This window comes from Bufo bufo, chromosome 5 (genome assembly GCF_905171765.1).
Source record: "Bufo bufo chromosome 5, aBufBuf1.1, whole genome shotgun sequence".
Lineage (NCBI taxonomy): Eukaryota > Metazoa > Chordata > Amphibia > Anura > Bufonidae > Bufo > Bufo bufo.
This window is the reverse complement of record NC_053393.1, coordinates 167,321,735-167,340,266: the sequence shown is the minus strand read 5'-3', so window position 1 is coordinate 167,340,266 and position 18,532 is coordinate 167,321,735. Positions and strand designations below refer to the sequence as shown.

At 44.4% G+C, this 18,532-nt stretch overlaps 1 non-coding gene across 1 annotated transcript; it reads right to left on the bottom strand.

Moving 5' to 3' along the window:
• Positions 1-809: 809 nt before the first annotated feature.
• On the bottom strand, positions 810-911 carry LOC121002966. Its single transcript, XR_005779367.1, has one exon. It is a non-coding gene; the product is annotated as a U6 spliceosomal RNA (small nuclear RNA).
• Between the last annotated feature and the right edge of the window lie 17,621 nt (positions 912-18,532).

Here is an 18,532-nt window from a genome sequence, read left to right as displayed (position 1 = left end):
AAAACTCAAGGAAAACAGTGGTATGTGACAAAAAGAAAGATTGCTTTATGCATAATGATGCTGTAGCAGTAACATATGCTAAAAAAATTTGACCAAGAAGTGGCGCCTATTTTTAGGCAAAATTGGCAGGATTTTAAGGTTTTTATTTAAATATAGATGTTGACATGGAAATTTTTAAATAACATCAAAAAAATAAAAAAATATGTTAAACATAAAAATGTGATTTAAATACGTTATTTTCTGATGACACATTCCCTTTAAAAGAACTTGGAATTGGGCAGTTCAATTCAGTTCTAAATATCTGATACCAGAGAAAATCACCACCCTTCCATCAACCCTCCAGTTACAACTTATTAAATCATAATCTCATGGAAATGGCAACTTGTGGATCATGTTAAGACTGCATATCAGAGAAAGTTTTAAAAAGATTCGGGCATTTGGAGAACTGTCTGCTGGGCATCTCCCCTCTGGCTTCTCCCTGCCCAGCTTGGCTTAATTGACAGGTCTGTTCCGTTATGGAAATAAGGATAGACCAGTCAATCAAGCAAACCCATGTAGGAAGATGAATTGGGGAAGCACGGCAGACATTTCTCCTCATACCTACCTTTGTCTAGCGCTGAGTAAGATGGATGCAAAATGATATCTGCATCCAATGGAAGCAAGGTCCATATCCTACCCATCTTAACTCTGGCAGCCCACAGATCACTGCTAGTCACTTTATTATCTTACCATCTACTAGTGACCCACACTACAAGCTTGGCAACACAGCTGTTGTGCTTTCTATTCAGAGACTTTCTCATTCCTTCACAGGAAACCCTTCTCAGCTCTGAATTTTCTTGTTATCTTTGAGCAGAGACCATGCTAATCTTCTCTGTATCATTCCACTTTTAGTACATGTGCTGTCAGAGCTCTGAATGTCCCTCTTGTCATGACTCCTGACCACCAGTCCAATACTCCCCAGTCTCCAGTTTTCTAACGGGACAAGTCACTGACTGATCAGTTCTTTTCCAGTATAGAGCCCCTAGGAAGGAACTCTATGCATTAAAAGAAAAACGTTAGTGTGAAAGTATCCTAAATCCCCTGCAGGCTGAGGTCAATAGTCAGGCGGAGACAGGTGTGCTGTGTGACTGTGTGTTAGTAGGTTTTAGGGTACTTTCACACTAGCGTTATTCTTTTCCGGCATAGAGTCCCGTCAAAAGGGCTCTATGCCGGAAAAGAACTGATCAGGCATATCCCAATGCATTCTGAATGGATAGAAATCCGTTCAGTTTGCATCAGTATGCCTTCCGTTCAGTCACTGTCAGGCTTTTTGGCCGGACATAATACTGCGGCGGTATGATGTCCGTCCAAAATGCCTGATCAGTCGCTATCTGTGTATGGAAAGCCGTTCAAGGGAGTCTCAGGAAATTTACTATTAAATCAAACACATAGCACTAGTGATGATCGAGCATGCTCAACCGAACACCTGTTCGGTTCGAGCATCTCGATGCTCGGCACATGGCGGTACTCGGTCTAGTACCACATGTGCTCGAGCACCATGCTCGAGTCTCCTCCCCGCAGATTTCTTGGCTGCTACGCAGCCAATAAACATGAAGGTAAGTACTGCCCTCACTGTAATGCCAGTAGCCATGTTGGCTACTGGCATAACAGTGATTGGCTGGCCAGAACACGTCATTGGGTGCTATATAGCACCCGATGACGCATATTCGGCTAATTCGTAGTCAGGGAGAGCTGAGCATAGGAAGAGACAGAGAGTGTAGGGAGTGTAATTGAATTTTTTATTTTTTTTGCACAAAAATGTTTCAGAGACCCAAAAGTCCTTGTAAGGACTATTGTGTGTGACAGCAGCAATATATGTTTGTAGCTCAACCTGCGCTAAATTGGTCAGTGTTAGGGAGAGCTGTGCATAGGAAGGGACAGACATTGTAGGGAGTGTAATAGGAAGATTTTTATACAAAAAACTTTTCAGAGACCCAAAAGTCCTTTTAAAGCCTATTGTGTGTGACAGCAGCAATATATATTTTTAGCGCTTCCTGCGCTAAATACTGTGTAACAGTTAAATTATCCGCGCCACATCTCCTGTGTAAAGTGTGCGCATCCCTAAAATATCAGTGACATCTGGTGCACTTTTTCTGTAGACGGTGTCCGCTGCGGACAGTTAAATTTTCCACGCCACATCTGTTTAAAGTGTGCGCATCCCTAAAATATCAGTGACATCCAGTGCACTTTTACCGTAGACGGTGTCCGATGCGGACAGTTAAATTATCCGCGCCACATCTCCTGTTTAAAATGTGCGCATCACTAAAATATCAGTGACATCCAGTGAACTTTTTCCAAATACCTTTGTAAATTTTTTGGCGCATACACTTCCAAATCCTACGCTACTGTACATGTGACATACTTTCAACCATATATCACATTTAAAATGAAGAAGGCGAGCAGTAAGGGACGGGGAAGTGGCCGTGATGCTGATGGTGCACGCAGAGGCCGTGGCCCTCAGCGCTGAGAAACTGTGCCTGCTGCCAGAGCACAAGAAAAACAATAATCCGCCATAAGTACCTAGCTTCATGTCCCAGTCTGCAGGATGGTGCAGGACACCACTCTTGAAGTCAGACCAGTGCGACCATGTGGTCGGTTGGATTGCAGCAGACAATGCTTCCAGTCGGTTAAGCACCACCCTGTCTTCCACCAAGTCCAGTCTCAGTAGCCATGAGTCTGGTCAACACAATCCTCACCCTGATCCTCCTTGCTCCCACCATGTACAGTCTGGCCAAACAAGTGATCCCACACTCGATATTCCGAGGACCTCTTTTCATCGGCATTACTTGATTTGGCCCTCTCGCCAAGTACGCTTGAAGAGGGACATGAGATCTTGTGCCCTGATTCCCAACCTCTTCAGCATCCACAGTCACAAGAACATGACGGTGGGGAACGGCAATTAGTGTTTAATGAGATGGATGATGATGACAGCTGGCAATGAGTCAACCTCAATTACTGTCTCAAGAGGTCGATGAAGAGGATGAGACACAGTTATCAATCACTGAGGTTGTGGTTAGGTCAAAAAATCATGAGGATGATCAGAGTAAGGAAGTGGAAGAGGAGGTGGTGGACGAAGAGGTCAGTGACCCAACCTGGGAAGGTGGAACGTTGAGCGAGGACAGCAGTACAGAGGGTTAGGGATCTGCAGCCTGGCAACAGGCTGGAAGAGGCAGTGGGGTGCCAAAAGGGAGAAGGCGGGCCACACCAAACAGGCCCGCAACTGTTCCACGAAGCACCCCTTTGTGGAAATCTAGCAACCTCACCACCACCAGCATGATCCACCACATGGCATCTAAGCACCGTAATAAGTGGGCCGAATGCCTGCGTCCACAATCTGTGTCTGCGGGTCACACCACTGCCTCCTCTTCCCCTATGTTATGTGCTGGCCAATCCCCTGTCAAAGGCGCAGGCCCGGTTGCCTCCCGGCCTGCACCTGGACCTTCTCAAGCACCATCAGCGACCACATCCACTTCTGTGTTCCAGTGCAGCGTCCAAATGTCCTTACCCCAGACCTTTGAACGCAAGTGAAAATACCCAACCACCCACCCACAGGCCATAGCACTAAATGTGAAGCTTTCAAAATTATTGGCCCTGGAAATGTTGCCATTTAGGCTTGTGGACACTGAGGCCTTCCGCAGCCCCGATGTTATCAGCAATCTCGCTTCACGCAGTCCCCAGCCACCACTATTTGTCAAGGTGTGCAGTGCCCGCCTTACACCAACATGTGTCCCCTAACATCACACGTGCCCTGACCAATGCAGTTACTGGAAAGGTCCACTTAACCACAGACACATGAACAATTGCATTCGGCCAGGGACACTACATTTCCCTAACGGCACACTGGGTGAATGTTGTGGAGGCCGGGAGCGAGTCATACCCCGGGATGGCACAGGTGCTACCGACGCCAATGATCAGGGTTTCCGTCATCACCTACATTAGTGGCTCCTCCCCCTACACTTCCACCTCCAATTTATCCGCGTGCAGCACTAGTTAGTCATCAGTCAGTAGCTGGAAGCAGTGTAGCACTGCAGTGGGTAAGCGGCAACAGGCCGTGCTGAAGCTGATATGCTTAGGGGACAAACATCACACCGCCGCAGAGCTGTAGCAGGGGATAAGAGACCAGACTGAGCTGTACATCTCGCCACTCAACCTTTAACCAGGCATGGTTTTGTCTGATAATGGCTGTAACTTGGTGGCGGCTTTGGAGCTCGGCAAGCTCAAACACATCCCATGCCTAGCCCACGTGTTTAACCTTGTGGTTTAGTGGTTTCTCAAAACCTACACCAATTTGCCTGAGCTACTGGTGAAGGTGCACCGTGTGTGTGCACATTTCCACAATTAATCGACAGCTTCAGCCAGTCTGTCAACTCTGCAGCAGCGCTTGAAATTGCAAGCTCACCGGCTGCTGTGCGACGTGAGCACGTGCTGGAACTCCACATTCCACATGTTGGCTAGGCTTTGTGAGCAGCAGAGGGCAGTAGTGGAATACCAGCTGCAACATGGTCGTGACCTTTCCAGACAGCTTTCGTTATTCACAAGCAAAGAGTGGGCATGGATGTCTGACCTCTGTGAGGTTTTAAGAAACTTTGAGGAATCAATACAGATGGTGAGCAGCGCTAACGCTATTATCAGCGTAACCATCCCACTTCTGTGTATACTCAAACGCTCGCTGCTCCCAATTAAGAGCGACGCTTTCCATGTGGAAGAGGTGGAAATGGGGGAAGACATTACACAGGGTGATAGTCAGACCACCCTCAGTTCGTCTTCTCAGCGCGAATTGGATGATGAAGAGGAGGAGGAGGCAGAGGAGCAGGAGGCGGTTGTCTCTGCTACAGAGGGCAGCACCCATGAAAGTTTAATTCCATCTGTTCAGCGTGGGTGAGCAGAAGAGGAGGAAGAGGATGAGGAGATTGAGAGTGATCCTCCTGATGACGACAGCAAAGTCTTGCCTGTTGGTACTCTGGCACACATGGCTGACTTCATGTTAGGCTGCCTTTCCCGCGACACGCGCGTTATACACTTTTTAGACAACACTGTTTTTTCACCCTTCTCGACCCCCGCTACAAAGAAAACTTCACATCTCTCATTCCTCTGGTTGAGAGGATGAGCAAAACGATGCAATACCAGAAGATCCTTGTTGAAAAATTGCTCCAAAACTATCCATCTGACAACGCTGGCGGCAGAGTCCGTAGTTCCTTGAGCAACCGAGGAGGGGAGACAAGGGGAACACACAGCAGTTCCAACAGAGGCAGGGCAACACTCTTCAAAGCCTGGGACAGTTTCATGACACCCCACCAGCACCCTCACCCTGATGCGTGGCCTAGTGTCACAAGGAGGGAAAAGTTTTGGAAGATGGTGGAGTACGTAGCAGACCATGTCAGTGTCCTCAGTGATCCCTCTGTGCCTTATAACTATTGGGTGTCCAAGCTGGACACATGACACGAACTGGCACTCTATGTCTTGGAGGTGCTGGTCTGTCCTGTCGCCAGCGTTTTGTCTGAGCGGGTATTTAGTGCTGCTGGTGGCATTATAACAGGTAAGCGTATCCGCCTGTCAACTGAAAATGCTGACAGGTTGACTCTTATAAAAATGAACAAGGCCTGGACTGACCATGACTTCTCGACTCCACCAGAGGAAAGCTGATGAACATAAAGGCACTTTAAATGTGTTGTTTATAATGTACTGAATACACTGTGTATTCCCATGCACCCCTTCCAACAAAAACAAGGGTATATGGTTGAATCTTCCTTTTCTCATCCTCCTTTTCCTCTTCCATCATATCAACACTTGCTTATTCGTCGCATATATGCCCTCGCATATATGCCCTTCGCATATAATGTTTTACAGGGTCAGCTCAGCTGCAGGCCCTCGCATATAATTTTTTAGAGGGTCAGCTCACCAGAAGGCCTTCGCATATAATGTTTTACAGGGTCAGCTCACCAGCAGGCCTTCACCTACAATCTTTTACAGGGTCAGCTCACCAGCAGGCCTTCACCTACAATCTTTTACAGGGTCAGCTCACCTGAAGGCCCTTGCATATAATGTTTTAGAGCGTCAGCTCACCAGCAGGCCCGCAGCTAAAATCTTTTACAGGGTCAGCTCACCAGCAGGCCCGCACCTCAAATATTTTATAGGGTCAGCTCACCTGAAGGCCCTCGCATATAATGTTTTAGAGGTTCAGCTCACCTGCAGGCCCTCACCTACAACATTTTAGAGGGTCAGCTCACCAGCAGGCCCGCACCTAAAATCTTTTTCAGGGTCATCTCACCAGCAGGCCCGCACCTCAAATATTTTCTAGGGTCAGCTCACCTGAAGGCCCTCGCATATAATGTTTTAGAGGTTCAGCTCACCTGCAGGCCCTCACCTACAACATTTTAGAGGGTCAGCTCACCAGCAGGCCCGCACCTAAAATCTTTTTCAGGGTCAGCTCACCAGGAGGCCCACACCTAAAATCTTTTACAGGGTCAGCTCATCTGAAGGCCCTTGCATATAATGTTTTAGAGGGTCAGCTCACCAGCAGGCCCGCAGCTAAAATCTTTTACAGGGTCAGCTCACCAGCAGGCCCGCACCTCAAATATTTTATAGGGTCAGCTCACCTGAAGGCCCTCGCATATAATGTTTTAGAGGTTCAGCTCACCTGCAGGCCCTCACCTACAACATTTTAGAGGGTCAGCTCACCAGCAGGCCCGCACCTAAAATCTTTTTCAGGGTCATCTCACCAGCAGGCCCGCACCTCAAATATTTTCTAGGGTCAGCTCACCTGAAGGCCCTCGCATATAATGTTTTAGAGGTTCAGCTCACCTGCAGGCCCTCGCCTACAACATTTTAGAGGGTCAGCTCACCAGCAGGCCCGCACCTAAAATCTTTTACAGGGTCAGCTCACCAGCATGCCCGCACCTCAAATATTTTATAGGGTCAGCTCACCTGAAGGCCCTCGCATATAATGTTTTAGAGGTTCAGCTCACCTGCAGGCCCTCACCTACAACATTTTAGAGGGTCAGCTCACCAGCAGGCCCGCACCTAAAATCTTTTTCAGGGTCAGCTCACCAGGAGGTCCACACCTAAAATCTTTTACAGGCTCAGATCACCAGCAGGCCCTCGCATATAATTTTTAACAGGGTCAGCTCACCAGCAGGCCCGCACCTAAAATCTTTTACAGGGTCAGATCACCTGCAGGCCCTCACCTAATTATACCTAATAGGTAATTTGCGTGCATGCTGCCTTGCTTGGACGTGGTAGCCGTAGCTGTTTCTCAGGCTCCCTCTCCGGAATCGAACCATTATTCCCCCGTTACCCATGGTCTACATGGTTTGGGCTGAAAATAACATCGAAAGTTGATAGGGCAGACATCCGAATGTATCATTGCTGTCATGGGGACGTGCGATCATTCCCAGATTATCTAGAGTCACCAAAGCGGCAGCAGGCCCTCGCACATAATGTTTTAGATGGTCAGATCAGCAGGCCCTTGCTCCGAATGATTTTGAGGGTCACCAGCAGTCCATCAATCATAATTTTTCAAGGCTGTGTATGATGCCCTCCTTTATGTGTAACAAAGGGTGTATTGTAGTGCTGGTTACTTGTAATTTTTGGCAGCACTTAGTGCATAGGCTTTATGAGTGTAGGAGTCCCATTACATGAACAATTGTAGCACAATGTGAATGAGGTTCTCCTTTATGTGATATACAGGTTGTATCTGAGTGCCTCTTCCTTGTAATTTTTGGCAGCACTTGCACTTTAAATACAAGTAAAAATACAGGAAAGAATGTTTCCTAACAATTTTTCCTCTAAAATCGATTTTATCTTCGGTTTGGTGCGTATTATTATAGCATTCAATCAGATACCACCTTTCTTTTTCCAAAGGAGCTGTGAAAAATGAAAGGTGTAATCTGATTGGTTGCTATGGACAACTAAGCCAGTTCTACTTTTCATCAGTTTGATAAATCTCCCCCAATGCTTTGTAGGGCTAGCTCGGCTGAATGTTATGTTAGCTTTCACTTAGTAATTGGGAAAACGAACTGTGGATGCAATTTTCAGATAGTGATGTCCAACTTATACTCTTGCAGCCTCACGGATTCTCACGATGTATTAGAATCCAGAAAAACTCTTTAAGCTTTTAACTAGATTGTACAGTATTCCTTATGTTACTAAGACAGTTGGTTCATATCTTCATATTTGGTTCACTTGCTTTAAAATCACACAATTTTTGGAAGATTTTGTTAGAGATATAAACTCTGTTTGTAGCACCACTAGCTCACCATGACCAGAGATGATCTTGCTATGATTTCCCACAGCACAAATATCTCCATTCAAACGGTGGCTAGAGGCCTGGCTCATTCAGAAAGCCAAATTACTCATCCTTTTGTGATGGCTGGCGTCTGACCCGCCCCCCCTCCCCCCCAACCCTCCAGCAAAGCAGAGATAAGGTGGAAAAATGATGTAGGTTTGAGGAGCTCTGTACCTTGGAGGACAGTACCACAGCTACGATTATCTCAGTCTGGTCTCCGTGGTTGTCGCGCTCTAGTCCTGGGACCTGAGTACACACAGTTCCTTTGGCCTCCCCTACCTTCCGCCGTACATTGTTAGTAGAGTTGAGCGACCCTGCCTTTCGAGTTCGGGTTCGGGTTTTAAGTGAATTACGTAATCGATTCTGTTCTTACGGAATACATAACGTAATTTATTGCCAGCATGCCATTTTGCATGCCATCATAATACATGTGTATGGTCAGCAGAACGGAACCCTCGGGGCTGCCGCCATTTAATTACGTTATGTATTCTGTGAGAACTGAATCTATTACATAATTCACTTAAAACCTGAATTCGAACCTGCCAAAAGGCAGGTTCGCTCAACTCTAAGGCCTCTTCCACACGGGCGTTGCGGGAAAATGTGCGGGTGAGTTGCGGGAACACCCGCGATTTTTCCACGCGAGTGCAAAACATTGTAATGCGTTTTGCACTCGCGTGAGAAAAATCACGCATGTTTGGTACCCAAACCCGAACTTCTTCACAGAAGTTCGGGCTGGGGTTAGGTGTTGTGTAGATGTTATTATTTTCCCTTATAACATGGTTATAAAGGAAAATAATAGCATTCTGAATACAGAATGCTAAGTAGGTGATCAACTTAGGGTTAGAAAAAAATAAAAAAATTAACTCACCTTCTCCTCTTGTTCGCGTAGTTCCCAGTCTCTTCTTGATGAGCTGTGGGCTAAAGGACCTTTGGTGACATCAGATCACATGCTCCAATCACATGGTACATCACCGTGGTGATGGACCATGTGATTGGAGCATGTGATCTGACGTCACCACAGGTCCTAGCCGGTAGTTCATCATTAAAGAAGTAAAGAAGAGACCGGGAACTACGCGAACAAGAGGAGGAGGTGAGTTAATTTTTAAAAAAAAAATTTTAACCCTCAATTGATCACCTACTAAGCATTCTGTATTCAGAATGCTATTATTTTCCCTTATAACCATGTTATAAGGGAAAATAATACAATGAATAGACTGTCACCTAGCAACCATGCGTGAAAATCGCACCGCATCCGCACTTGCGTGAAAAACGTAGAGTATAGAGCATGCTGCGATTTTCACGCAACGCACAAGTGATGCATGAAAATCACCGCTCTTCTGAACAGCCCCATAGAAATGAATGGGTCGGTATTCAGTGCGGGTGCAATGCGTTCACCTCACGCATCGCATCCGCGCAGAATACTCGCCCGTGTGAAAGGGGCCTAACTGTCAGGTTTGCTCCATTTCATCCTCTATTGGATTCAATGAATTGGGCTAATACTCACATACTCATTATTGGGTGCAGCACGGTCACTTACCTTGCTATTTATTCTTATTTTATGGTTTAGTTTGCTGTTTTGCTCCACCTGTTTCTGCTGTGTTATCTGATTAGCAAATTTTTTGCTAGTTACCCATTATCACTTGACATAGACACACTTCAAGAGCCTGGGTTCAGTATAGTTGCCCTGCATGGAGATTCCTTTTGTCATTGATCTGGCTGCCTTCATCAGGTTTTTCTTTTCTCTTAACTACATATGCATGTTTGGTTGACATGTTGTTGTTTAATTGCTCTTTATGAAAAATCTTCAATAAACAAAGACTGAAAAAAACATTTTCACATGATCCATTGCTTTATTCTGAAGAAAAATTATTTGCAATCAATATCAAAATGAGTAGTTAAAGGGAGTCTGTCAGCCTTTTTTTTACCATGCGAAACTGCTGATGGCACTAGAGGGGCTGTGGAGAGCAGTTTGAAATACATTTTTGTGGAGTAGTGTTGAGCGTGAATATTCGAATAGCAAATTTTTATCGTGAATATCGCCACTTCGAGAATTCGCGAATATTTAGAAGATAGTGCTATGTATTCGTTATATGGAATATTCAGCATTTTTTTTCCATTTGATCACGAGTCCTCTCTGCTTCTTGCTTGTGGGCCAATGAGAAGGAAGCAATGTCAAGTTCACAACAATACTTAGTGCACCAATCAGTAATCTGTAGTCAAAACTGCTAAAATGTGAAGTTGCACGTAGTGTGAAAAAATATCCTAATCACTGCTGATTAGCGCAATCGCGAATATACTGGGGCACTTGACTCTATCTGCATATAAAGCTTTTATAATGTTCTGCCGTGCCAACCATTTTCTCCAGTCTCAGGAGAAACTCATGAAACTTCTAGCAGCTTAAAAAATGTAGCCAAAGTGACCCACGCTTTTATTTCACTTTATAAATTCGCATTACGTGATTTTTACATTGTCGATTTTTCGCATTCAATAAAATAATCTCGAACTCTCGAATTCGCAAATATATGACGAATATTCCACAAAATATTTGTGAAATATTGCGAATTCGAATATAGCCCCTGCCGCTCATCACTAATCAGGAGTAATGTGAATATGAACTTTTCTTCAGACAGATTTCACTTTTGCAAGTACTCAGGAAGGGCCTTCACTGTAAAGTTGTCTGTGTTCTTTGCATTAAGCTCTTACAACATTTCTCCTCGGCTCTGAGCGAAAGTTGTAGTGGTTTGCTAGTTAGATATCACAGCTGCCACTCAGAGCAGAGGGGAGGGGTTGTGAAGCAGCTCAATGCAGAGAGTAGTGAAGCCCCGCCGTGGATACTTGCAAAGGTGAATCTGCCTTAATAGAACTTCATATTCACACTATTTTCTGATAAGAAAAGCTCCACAAATGGTATGTTTGTACTGCTGTCCTCAGCCTCTACCTGGTACCTTCAGCAGTTTAGAATGGTCGAAGTTTATACCTGTAAGTGCACCGAGTGTGCTGCTACGCAGTTACATTTATGTAGTTGAATTCATATATATTCTATATTTGGTTATATGCTCCCATCTAGTGGCCGTTTTTGGTAATGCGCTTGTTTTTCTGTTCGTGATATCTGTCATTCATTTCATTGCTCCACCCCTTCTTCTGTGTACCTCACTTCCTGTTTCTCTATACTGCTCCAGGCATTGAACAGGTACACGTCTATTCTCATGTAAGCTTACAAAAGCATCATAATTCCTAAAGCCTGCTGTGTATATGTGTGTGCTTAATATGCAATCAAGCTCAGTGCCATCCGCCATCTTGTGAAAGCACATGGTCGCACAAGCTTACTGCACTTCAAGTGAATGTTGGAAACTGTTTCTCTACATTGCACTGTGTTACCTCACCTGTCTAAGCTGCTGTTTGTTTTCTTAAAGAGACAGTAACATTTTTTGATGTTCGTCTTCTTAAAGAGACAGTACAATTTTTTCGCAAAAAAAATTTCTATATAAGGCTCTGGACACTCTTTTATGGCTGAAGCAATGCAGATACATCATGCCTCTGAACCCGCAGACGTACAGGGAACAGATTCTGCAGATATTACCAAACAGAGTGTAAGCCCAAACGTACAATAAAACCAACAAAGAAACTCAGAAAAAACTATCAAGCCACTAGAGATGAGTTCTCCAGTAATCTGTCAGACCCCTGGGACAGAACCTCACACCGCATGTCAGTTTTGTCACACTCTAATGATCAACCAGCTGAAATAAGAGACTCTATAAATCACCTATTTGTTGTGTATGTACGCTACCAGCAGCTGTCTGCAAAATACTCAGCCTTCTTGCAGGACTCTAATATAGAGGATTCTTCAGCGGAACTGACCAGGACTGATGCACTGAACCAACAAAAGGATCTCGCAGTGCAAAATGCTAAGCTTAAGGCAGAACTCCACATTACTCAACTGCAGGAGACCAGATCTCACAGATCCACCACAACCAAGCACACTGGGGACTGTGGGACTGTGTTAGCTGTAGAAATCGCAGATTTCATATTATGTGAGCTAGACATTCAGATAGATGACACCAAATTCTACGCAGACAGTAAGGTTGTTCTGGGCTACATATACAGCCATACTAAACGTTTCTATGTCTACGTCAGCAACTGTGTAGAAAGAATCAGGAAATCATCTAAACCTGAACAATGGCATTATGTTCCATCTGAAATGAATCCTGCAGATCATGCTACTAGGCCAGTGTCTGCAAGTGTATCTGCAAATTCTTCCTGGTTAACAGGTCCTGAATTCCTGCTGGATCACACAGAAGAGACCACGGCTGACGTCTTTGGTCTTCTAGAACCTGACAAGGATCCAGAGATTCGTCCTGAAGTTACAACCCTCGTCACCAGAACTAAACAAAGACTTGTCTTGGGCTGTCAACGCTTTAAACGTTTTTCCAAGTGGATAAGGCTTGTAAACACCATCGCAAGGTTAGTCCATATTGCACACTGCTTTCACAAAAAGCCCACGGATGTTCAATGTCAAGGTTGGCACGCGTGTTAAAAGCCTCTTTCTGCAAAGGACATTGCTAAAGGTGAAATGATCATAATACGCAGTGTACAACAGAATGTCTTTCGCTCTGAAATTAAATGTATCCGTGACAAGAGGGACATTCCAAAAAACAGTCCAATTGCTAACCTGAACCATTCATTGACAATGATGACATGTTAAGAGTTGGTGGACGTTTAAACAAGGCTCAATTGGGGGAACAAGAACAGAATCCTCTCATAATACCTGCTCGCTACCATATCACCACTCTGCTCATACGGCACTACCATGAAAGGGTCAAGCACCAAGGTAGACACTTCACTGAAGGTGCCAGAAGGGCTGCCGGCCTTTGGATCATAGGAGCAAGAAGACAAATTACAGCTATGCTGCACAGCTGTGTTCAGTGCCGTAAATTAAGAGGTAAACATCAGCAACAGCTAATGTCAGATTTGCCAGCTGACAGATTAAGTACTGACCCACCTTTCTCTCATGTTGGATTAGATGTCTTTGGGCCATGGATGGTAACAGCCCGCAGAACTCGAGGTAGCCAAGCAAACAGTAAACGATGGGCAGTGCTGTTCACTTGCATGAGTGTGCGCGCAGTACACATTGAAGTCATAGAATCTATGGATGCCTCAAGCTTCATCAATGCTCTAAGACGATTTCTTGCCATCAGAGGACCAGTCAAAACACTGAGGTCTGACTGTGTAACTAATTTCGTTGGAGCCTGTGGAGAGTTACAACTCAACTCTAGGCCAATCCAAAAACTTTTTGCTGAAAAGGGGTGTACATGGATTTTCAATCCTCCTCATTCTTCCCACATGGGCGGCTCATGGGAGAGAATGATAGGCATCACACGAAAAATACTGGACTCTATGTTTATGGACTTGAACTCCACGAGACTTACCCACGAGATTCTAACCACCTTCTTGGCAAAAGCATCTGCCATAATCAACTCAAGACTAGTGTTGATCACGAATATTCAAATTGTGAATTTTTATCGCGAATATAGGTACTTCAAAAATTCGCGAATATTTAGAATATAGTGATATATATTCGCAATGTCGAAAATTTTAGATTTTTTTTTTTATTCAGAATTTTCGTAAAGCGAATTTCTATCACAAATTTTTCAATTTTCGAGTAAAAACATGATTCCTCCCTGCTACTTGCTTGTGGGCTAATGACTCATTGGCCCACATGCAAGAAACAGGGAGGAATCATGACTTTAAATGGGAAAAATTATGAATATTCTAAAAAACTAATATATAGCACTATATCGAATATATTAGTTTTTTCGAATATTCATAATATTTTAAAACAAGAATATATAGCAATATAGCGAATATTCGAAAAAACAAATATAGAGCAATTTAGCTAATATAGTGCTATAATCTTCTTTGTCAAATAGTTGTAATTTTTTTCTCATCTGAAGTCCAGATTGGAAAAAAATTTCAACTATTGAAAAAAAGATTATAGCACTATATTAGCTAAATTGCTATATATTTTTTTTTTCTTTGAATATTCGCTATATTGCTATATATTCTTGTTTTAGAATATTATGAATATTCGAAAAAACTAATATATTAGTTTTTCGAATATTCGTAATATTTTAAAACAAGAATATATAGCAATATAGCGAATATTAAAAAAAAACGAATATAGAGCAATTTAGCTAATATAGTGCTATAAACTTCTTTGTCTAATAGTTGGAATTTTTTTCTCATCTGAAGTTCAGTGTAATGACCGACGACACGCACAGGGAGGAAAACAGGGAAAGCCCTGCCCAAGGGAGAGGGAAAGGTGGTGACCCCTAACTCACCTTGCGGCTGGCACCTGACTGCCCTGACATCCCTAGACGGGTTCCTGGATAGTGAACAGGCCGGTGGGATCGCTAGTCCACACCACTATCACTAAGAGGGAAACACCAGGGAGAGGACAGACAAAACATACAAACACATACACCCAGGTGGGCGACCACAATAAACCAAAAAGGTCCAACAGGGATCTGGAGGGTAGCGTACTGGACCAACTACCAGCGAACGCAGCAACACAGCTCCAGAAGGTCAGAGTAGATGTCCAGGCAGGAAGCTCTATCTCTGGCAACCAGAGAAGTGTGAGAGAGAAATATAAGGAGGTCTGGGAGTGCTGGACAAGGAACAGCTGAGGAGAAGGAGCTACGGATCCCTGAGTGAGCCAAAAGGGTTTGCTAAGCAAACCCAGAAAGCTACCATAAGGAAAACAGCCCTATCTTAAATAGAGCGTGCAGCCAACCGCTGCGACTTCCTGACCCCGGGTATAACAGAGTCAGGCGTGGTCCTTGACACCCTCGTGACAGTACCCCCCTCTCTACGAGGGGCCTCCGGACACTCAGGACCAGGTCTCCCAGGATGTCAAAAACTTGTCCCTTCCCCCAGAAAATCTGTCAGGGAGAGGGACCTTGGGTTCCGCAACAACCTGGTTACCAGTAGCAACCGCTGGGCTTGCAGTCAGTTGTAATTGCTGCTGTTGCTGGAGGACCGACGCCTTCAATCCTACCACCTCCAAAGACAGGCCATGAAATTGTTTGGACAGAGCAGCAATTTGATCCATACTGGATTCTAAGTAGGTAAATTTTTTTATTTTTTTTTTACCTACACAAAATAATGGCCAGAGATAATGTAATGACCGACGACACGCACAGGGAGGAAAACAGGGAAAGCCCTGCCCAAGGGAGAGGGAAAGGGGGTGACCCCTAACTCACCTTGCGGCTGGCACCTGACTGCCCTGACGTCCCTAGACGGGTTCCTCACCCGTGCGGCGATCGCGTGCCTAAACCCTGGCTCTCCCTAATATGAGCCCTGGATAGTGAACAGGCCGGTGGGATCGCTAGTCCACACCACTATCACTAAGAGGGAAACACCAGGGAGAGGACAGACAAAACATACAAACACATACACCCAGGTGGGCGACCACAATAAACCAAAAAGGTCCAACAGGGATCTGGAGGGTAGCGTACTGGACCAACTACCAGCGAACGCAGCAACACAGCTCCAGAAGGTCAGAGTAGATGTCCAGGCAGGAAGCTCTATCTCTGGCAACCAGAGAAGTGTGAGAGAGAAATATAAGGAGGTCTGGGAGTGCTGGACAAGGAACAGCTGAGGAGAAGGAGCTACGGATCCCTGAGTGAGCCAAAAGGGTTTGCTAAGCAAACCCAGAAAGCTACCATAAGGAAAACAGCCCTATCTTAAATAGAGCGTGCAGCCAACCGCTGCGACTTCCTGACCCCGGGTATAACAGAGTCAGGCGTGGTCCTTGACACCCTCGTGACATTCAGATTGGAAAAAAATTTCAACTATTGAAAAAAATGATTATATCACTATATTAGCTAAATTGCTCTACATTAGTTTTTTTTTATATTCGCTGTATTGCTATATATTCTTGTTTTAGAATATTACGAATATTTGAAAAAACAAATATATTCTATATAGTTGAAGTAACGGAGGATGAATAAACAGCGGCACTCACCAGTGTGATGAAAATCAAGTGGGTACTTTTATTCCAACAGGCAGGGGGCAGACAATTCTATACACGCATGTAGAGAGCAGCGACGGCCGTTTCACGCTAACAAGCGCTTCCTCAGGCTCTGCGTCGGCGCATGTATTGCGCGTCACCCTTTTAAATAGCGGCACCGGTGGTTGTCAATGTAATTGACAACACAGCTGTGCCTTCATCAAAAGTGAAATACGAAAATTGTATGTATACAAGCAAGCAAGAGACAGTAATTAATAGGCAATACGGTATAATGACACAAATAAAAATCATCATGACAAAATGTATCTATAAGAAGGAACTTAAATCGTTCCTATCATTTAAACCCAGTTCACCCAGAGCCTGGGTCCGCAGAATCCATCTAGCTTCGGACCCCCGTATCTTGCACGTTTGCTAATATGTACCTTGCCAGGTTGGAGGACAAGTATGTTTACTCGACCACCAATCCATTTTACCCAAGTTGAAGGCGTATTTACGCTTTGTGGATGATGTTTTCATAGTATGGGAAGGTACAAAAACTCAGTGCGAGGACTTCGTCAATTACCTCAACACAAATGACATGGGAATGACATTTACCCTGAATTTTGGGGGCAGGAGCCTACAATTCCTGGATGTGGCTGTCGTGGCTGAGGGCAACGAGTTGGTCACGGCAACCAACTCCTTGCTCCACTACGACAGCTTCCATCCATGGAATGTCAAGAAGGCCGTACCATATGGCCAGTTTATCAGTTTATTCATCCTCCGTTACTTCATTTGTGTCAGTCTCTCTGCTATCCGCAGCTGAGCACCGCCGCCTGTGTGAAGTTTCCGAAGCAGCCCATTACCTGCTCTACGCTGTATGAATTGGACTGTGCCGCCCCTGTTTCTCTTCTGTTGTTATATTCTATATAGTGCTATGACTCATTGGCCCACAAGCAAGAAGCAGGGGGGGAATCATGTTTTTGCTCGGCAATTGAATTCAATTTGCGATAAAAATTTGCATTACGAAAATTCGCATATAACGCGATCATTACCTTGTTGATTTTTCGAGTAAAAAAATCGTAGAATATAACGAATATTCGAATTCGCGAATATTAGCCGAATATTCTACAAAATATTCGCAAAATATTCTAATATGACCCCTGCCGCTCATCACTACTCAAGACCACTTGTTCCAGTGTCTACAGATCCAGAGAACACAACTATCCTTACCCCAGCTACCTTGCTTACCCAGAAGCTTGGGTCCATTCCTGTTCCACCTGGAAACTTTAAAGACGGAAATCTGTGCTTTGATCAATGGAAGAGAGTACAAAACCTTGCCAACCGCTTCTAGAATCGGAAGATAGAGTATCTTTCCAAGGATGCAAGGACGCAGCAAATGGCAATGACAGTGCCCTAACATATAAGTTGGAGATCTCGTTCTGCTCAAGGACCAGCAAGCCGAAAGAATCGAGTGGCCTATGGGACTTTTTGTGAAGAGCTTTCCTAGTGATGACGGTAAGGTACACAAGGTGGAGGTGAAAGTTGCAAGACAAGGGACTGTAAAGACTTTCATTAGGCCTATCACGGAACTTATTCTGCTCTTGCCCTTTAGAGAATGAACTTATTTGCCTAGGCTGCTGAATCCTGCTTGAAGCTTCAAGCAAGAAGTGTTTGAACTTTACTTGATACACTTGAAGCCTTACATTTTAGTTGTTGCATTATTTGCCTGTTCTCTTTGTTTTTCAGGTCCTCGGACATTAAGCAAATTACTGTTGTTTATTTCCAATTATATAACTACCGTTATGGTTTAAATAGTGACATTTTCAATGCCAGACGGGGAGTGTGCTGCTACGCAGTTAAATTTATGTAGTTTAATTCATATATATTCTATATTTGGTTATATGCTCCCATCTAGTGACCGTTTTTGGTAATGCGCTTGTTTTCCTGTTGTTCGTGATATCTGTCATTCATTTCATTGCTCCACCCCTTCTTCTGTGTACCTCACTTCCTGTTTCTCCATACTGCTCCAGCCATTGAACAGGTACACATGTATTCTCATGTAAGCTTACAAAAGCATCATCTTTTGACCGCACAATACCAGAATCCATCTGTTCTGCTGTACTCTGTTATCTTGCTTACAGAATAAAGCAACTTACACGGATAAACTTGGTGTTGGTAAGTTCAAGCTGTCTGATAAGGAT